This window comes from Tupaia chinensis, unplaced genomic scaffold (genome assembly GCF_000334495.1).
Source record: "Tupaia chinensis unplaced genomic scaffold, TupChi_1.0 Scaffold000211_1, whole genome shotgun sequence".
NCBI lineage: Eukaryota > Metazoa > Chordata > Mammalia > Scandentia > Tupaiidae > Tupaia > Tupaia belangeri.
In genome coordinates, this window is record NW_006159686.1 from 645,140 (window position 1) to 651,368 (window position 6,229).

Here is a 6,229-nt window from a genome sequence, read left to right on the forward strand (position 1 = left end):
TAATCCGGGCCACGCGCCCGGGGTCGCTCCAGCTGCTCAGCCCGCCCCTCCCATCCCGGGCCCGCCCCGGCCCCCAGGCCACGCCCCCTGTCCGCGCCCACCCGTGTCCCAGCCCCGCCCCCGAGGTCTCGCGCGCCGGCACCGCCCCTTCTGCACGCGCCCCAGACCCGGGAGGTGTGGGTCCGCAGGAGCAGAAACCTAGCTTGGGGCACCCCTGGCCGGGGCCCAGCAGACCCCACCAGTCTCCCCTCTCCTGACCGGGCCCTGAGCCTCCTGTCTTGGCCTGCAGAGGCGGCTGCCCAGACCGAGGCCGACGGAGGGCGCCCTGCCCCGCTGGCGCCCGCACAGGTCTGCGGCTTGAGCTGCAGAGGCAGGAAACGCAGGGGAAGGGGCGGCTGGGGGGCTGCGAACCTCCTCCTTTCCAGTGCGTGGGCGCCAGGCCGCAGATCCCCGCCTTCTCCCCAAAATGCCTCGTGGGTCCAGGCGCCGTGGGAGTGCAGTAGGAGAGAGTCTTCCCAATGGCGGGGGAGAGCCCCATCACAGGCCACGTAAAGTGATACTCTGGAGGGCTGGCGGTGCCCGCCCTGCAAGGACCTCTCAGCCTACAAGCTGCCACGGAGAGCGTGGCGAGCCCTGCGTGGAGTCAGGCAGGGGCACAGTGCACAAGGGCCTGGGCCTGCTAGAGGCAGGCTGGAATGCAGTGGCGGGCAGAGGCCCTGCAGGCGGCCGCCCGGGTGGCTTAGCAGGAGGCCCACCCGCCCCTTGGAAGGGCCCGCATCGCCCTGCTCCTTGGACTGAGGATTTGGTCTGGAGCTGGGGGCCGGCTCTCCCTGGGGTTGTCTGTCCCGGCTTCCTCCCTACATGTCCCCTTTCCCCCTCCCATTCTGCGTTTTGTTATGAAAATGCATCCTCCCCACCCCAGCCTCCTCCTTTTTCATTTTGATTTTTGAAAGGCTCTGGGGTAGACGGATGGGGGGGCCAGAGGATGGGGGGGCCAGAGCGTGGTGAGCGTCTGGTCAGTCAGCACGGCACCCACCGAGAGCCAGAGTGTGGCTGAGTGCCAAGGGCGAGGTATGGCAGCTGTTGGAGCTGCCCTGGGGTCCCTGTCCCCAGCCTGGGTCCTGTGTGGACAGCAGGGAGCTTCCTGTGGGTGTTCCTGTATCCCCTCCCCTGTCCTCCCTCCAAGAACAATCGCTGTGTCCCTTGAGTTCTGGTCTTGAAGTTCCCAAATGCGGAAATGCTGCTTTTGGCTCTGTCCTCAGACACTCCCGCTGTGTGCCCCACAGGGCGGGGTGGGCCTGGTCTCTAGACTCCAAGGGCCTTCCTTTCTGGGTTAAGGTTAGGGTTAGGGTGTCCTTAGCTCTCCTGAGGGGAGGAGCCCCCATGCTTGTTCTCCTTTGATTCATTTCCACATGGGGACTGGGGAGGAAGCGAAGGGGGCAACTGGGGACCAGCATCCTTCACTGGGGTCCCCGGCTAAGCCTCCCCAGAGGGGCGGGTGGTACATGGGCAGTGTCTGGAGAGAAGCTGGGCTCTGGGCTGTGGGTGATGGAAGCCTGTGGTTACTGGACAGCGGGACAGTGGGGCAGCGGAGACTGCTCTGGACTTGGGCTGCCCCAGTGGTGGCCACCCAACTCCTGAGTGTGCTGAGGGCATGAGCTGGAGTTGGTGTTCTACTCCTGCATTCTGCCATCAGGTGCCCACAGCACGTGGCCTGCCGATTCTTGAAGCAGGCTGCCCGCCACCCTCTTAAAACACGGGGCAGATCAGAGGTCTGCTGTGCTGCCCCTCTGTGAAGGTGCAGGGTTTGCAGGCTCTCCAGGCTCCCAGGTTGAGGTGAGCGATCTCAAGCGTGGACGGCCTCCCAGGCGCAGTGGGTGGAAGCTGGGCCACTGGTTCCTGAGCTGGGGCTTGAGAATTCGCATTTCTTTCGAGGTCTGAGGGCTGCGCCTTGGGAACAGGTGGGCTGCAGTTCTTTCGCCGTGCCCTGCACAGGGGTCCAGAGGGCACCAGCAAGGTCCCACCATGGCCCCTGGACTGTCACACAGCCACCTCCCTCGCCATCCTCACCCCCGGGCCGAGTCCTCTTCTCTGCCCCAGTCCTGGGCTGGCCCCCATCCTAGGTCTCACCAGAGCCATGACATCCCGCAGGACCCCTGGGTCCTGGCAGTCCTGGGGAGAAGGCCACCTGTCCTCCATGTGCAGGGATCCTGCAGGTGGAGCAGCCTCCAGAGCACAGCTGTGTCTCAGAATTGCCGACCGATGGCCGTGCACCCCGGCCTCCCCACTATTGCCGTTTGCGACAGGGCGGGCGTCCTCAGGGGCAGTTGAGAGGTGCTGTGGGGAGTTGGTTGCTTCCGGGGTGGGTGTCGGCTTCACCAGGCTTGGCTGCTGGGCTTGCTTTGGCGCCTCCACTGTCCTGGGCAGCCCGGCACAGCACTGGGCGTGCTCAGAATGCCGTGGGTCTGGCTCGGGCTCAAGCTTTGGCTGATTCAAACATGCTTGAACGCTGGCGACCAGAACATCTGTGCCGTTTCTAACAGAACAGCTCCAGAGTCTGTCTCTGGGCCAGCTGTCTGCCCAGCCGTGGGACAGTTTGTGGCTTTGACCTGCCCCCAGCTCTCCCTGCGTGGCACTCCGTGTGCTTTGCAGACTTGACTGTGCCATGAACCATGCAAGAGGCCCCTCCCTTAGCTCTTGCTGCGATGTTGCTGCGGGACAAGCAGCCCCCGAAGCTCAGGGGCTAAGTCACGCATTTTTCTGGCTCAGGCTCCAGGGGCACTGGAGGGGCTTCCTGGGCATCCCCGTTCTGAAGCACTCGGTCAGCCAGACCTCACGAGCACTTTACAACCAGTGTTTTACGCTTTGTGTGGTGTCTGCTCACACGATTCAGCTGCTGACGTAGGTCACGTGAAGACCAGCTTCTGTGGGGGACTTCTGGTGTGGGTGGGCCTAGTCCTGCTGCAGAGAAAGTAGAGACTTGAACAGCCACGGGAGCCATTATTAGCCATACTCCAACTCTGGGCCCAGTAGACCAAACCCATGGAGCAACAATGCCATACTGGGGCCAGCAGGTGGCATAGTGGTTATGGCGCTGCGCTCCCACGTGTCCAACTGCAGTTTGAGTCCCAGACCTGGTGGCTTGAACCTCATGCTGAGTGCATGTGCATGCGTGCCTAAAATCCCGAGAAGAGAATGGAGAAAAAGGGATGGCAGAGTGGCCGTCCCCGCTGGGGGGTGATTCCTCATTTTCTCTCTGACTCTGTTTCTCAGTGAGTGCACGTGACCTATTGCAAACATCTCTCTTAAGAACACACCACAAAATGTCATGGCGTCCGACCAAGGCTCCAAGGGAGCTGGGAGTCCCCAGGACAGGAGAGCCCTGCCTGCCCGGCCAGCACACAGGTAAAGCGCATGGCCTGGCAGCGCAGGGCTCCCTCAGGGGCATGCCTGCGCCCGCCCAGGGTGCCCAGCCGCAGGACTTCATGCTTTACAGATGCCCACGCTGCCCAAACCATCCTGCCTCGCCCTTCCAGATGCACCCTGGGCAGCCGTAAGGTCACCCGCTCCCAGCCCCTGAGTTCAGCCGGCCACTGCTGCGCAAGACCCCTGCTCCTCCCCCAGTTGCAACTTTTGCCTTCAGAGCCATGCATTATGTGGGTCACCTTGGATCTGGTGCTGCTCGGGTGATCTCCCAACCCCGGTCCAAATAAATCCTTTTCTTTCCCCTCTGCTTTCCTTTTTCCAGTGACAGAACTGTGTCCCAGTTTCTCACAGCAGGTGACTCAGGGTCCACCAGTCAGACAGCCTTTCTGGGCTGGACCTGTCTTTTCTTTTTTTTGGGTGGGGGGGAAGAGGTTTTCGCTATAGAGCACGTGAGCTCGCCAGACAGAGAGAGACAGAGAGACAGAAAGCGAGAAATCACCCCCCAGGGGGGATGGTCACGCCGCAATCCCTTCTCCTCCATTCTCCTCTTGGGATCTTGGACACGCATGCACACGCGCCCGGCGTGAGTTTAAGCCACCGGGTCCGGGATGCGAACCGCAGTTGACTACATGGGAGTCCAGCAACATAGCCATTACGCTAACTGCTGGTTCCCTGGGCTGGACCTGTCTTGAATAGAGCATCAGGGAGCTGGAAATTTGGGGCCCATCCACCCCAGCACGCCCCTCATTCTTGCTCCTTCAGCCCTGGTGAGCCAGGCCTGTTTCCCACGCAGGCACCCGGCTCGTGCCTCCTTCTTCTGAAGCCTCCCTTGACTCAAGTCCTAAGTTGAAGGTTCCTCCTTGGCCCATGAGCTCAGAGCAGGGGCCGAGGTCTCAGAGCTCCCCTGGTGCAGCGTGTGAGGACCAGCTGTGCCAGACGCGTGACTGCCTGCCTCTGAAGGCGGCCGCAGGAACGAAGGCAGTCAGTTTACTGCTGGAGCCGGGTCCCCAGGCCCTGGGCCTGTCAGGAACTGGCCTGCAGGAGGTGGTAGGAGGTGGGCGAGTGGAGCTCCCCGTGGCTCAACCCCGCCCCTGTCACATCAGTGTCAGACTCAGACACACACCCTGCTGCAGCCTGCACATGTGAGGCACCCACCCAGGCCGCCTGGGTGGTGGCTCCTCGTGGGAGCCGACACCTGATGCTCTGAGGGGAGCTGAGGCGGGGACGTGAGCCCAGGGTAGCCGTGGCTGCTGCGTTCTGGCAACCTGATGCGCCCATCACGGTTCCAGTGCAGTGATAGGGAACGAGGAGCACACTGACGTGATGTGCAGGACTCATCCCACAGCCACACCCCCAGATCCAGGCACAACTGTCTTCCATGAAACCGGTCCCTGGTGCCACAAAGGGCATGCACTGCTGCTGTGGAGGCCGTGTGGCCGCAGCCACGCACATGGTCACAGGTCAGCTGGCACTGCACCCCGCCAGCATGGCGGCTCCAGGCTGCAGTCCTGCCTCTCTGGCCAGGCTGGGCGTGTGCATACCTTCCTGACCGAGGGCTCGGTTCTGCAGGGTGGCTGTGTCACCAGGGCGGAGGTGGAGGGAGCACGCCCAGCCCTCTCCACCTCCTCTGGCAGCAGCAAGCCTGGCTGCCCTCACTGGTGAGGACGTGCCCTTGGCCCCGTCCGTCTGTCGTGGAAGGTCAAGTTCTCACCCTGGCCCTCTGTCAGCCAGACAGACACGCCTTTCAGACCGCCTCCCATGCCTTTCCAGCACACGTTGCCATCAGCACTTACCCTGCTAATCTCTGTCCTCGGCAGAACGTGGGCCCCTGAGGTGGGGCTCTCACAGACGTGGCTGCACTCCTCTGCTGTCTACACGCTCAACTGTCCTTGCAGAGGGCTCCAGGTGCCCAGGCTGGCCAGGCTGGTGACATCATGCTGCCTCCTCCTCCACTTCCTCCTGGGCTTCCTGCAGCCTCAGTTTGTGTGGACGGATACAGGGCTCCGGGGTGGATGCGGGGCTCCAGCAGGGGAGAGAGTTTTACAGACGTCACTCACATGGGGCCATCTCAGGTGACCAGGGGGTGTGGCATTCTGGTGGACAGGCCTGAGGCTACCCAGACCACAAAGGCCAAAATAAAATGGAATGGACAGTGTGGAGGGCTGCCGGTCCTCACCAGGTGAGTATGCCTCAACTGAGGCCCCAGCCTGAGCTCCGGGAGGCCAGAGCACTCGGAACCCCAGCCCTCCCTGTGGGGTCTGAGCACAGACTCGAATCTTGGTGACCCCACAGACCTTCTCAGCCTCACATGGCTCCTGGACTTAAGCCACTCCGGGCTAGGCCCAGGTCTGTCACATCATGTGTCAGTGATTGGTTGCCCTGTCATTCAGTGCCACAGTATATCGGCTGTCATTGCTTCTGTTACAGCCGCAGACCTGCCGCTTACTCACGTGAACAACATGGTGCACATGTACCGAGCAGCCAGCGCCATCTGCTTCTGCTGGGCGGCCCAGGGCTGCAGGTGGCAGTAGGCAAGGCCCCGGGGCTGAGTGTGGTTGGTTGGAGTGAGGCAGCCGTGTTTCTCTGCACGATGGGCGGGTGTTAGGGGTGTGCCTCCGTGCCAGCCTGTGAGATGTTAGGACAGTCTTCTCAGCAAGAGGTCTTTGCTATAGACACTGCACAAACAAGTCATTCTCTTGCGGTCCTGCCAGCCTCTCCCACCCACTCTCTGAGCACCACCTGGACCTGTGGCCACAGTTTTGCATTCAGGAGGCAATGAGCTTGAAGAACAGCCATGTGCTAA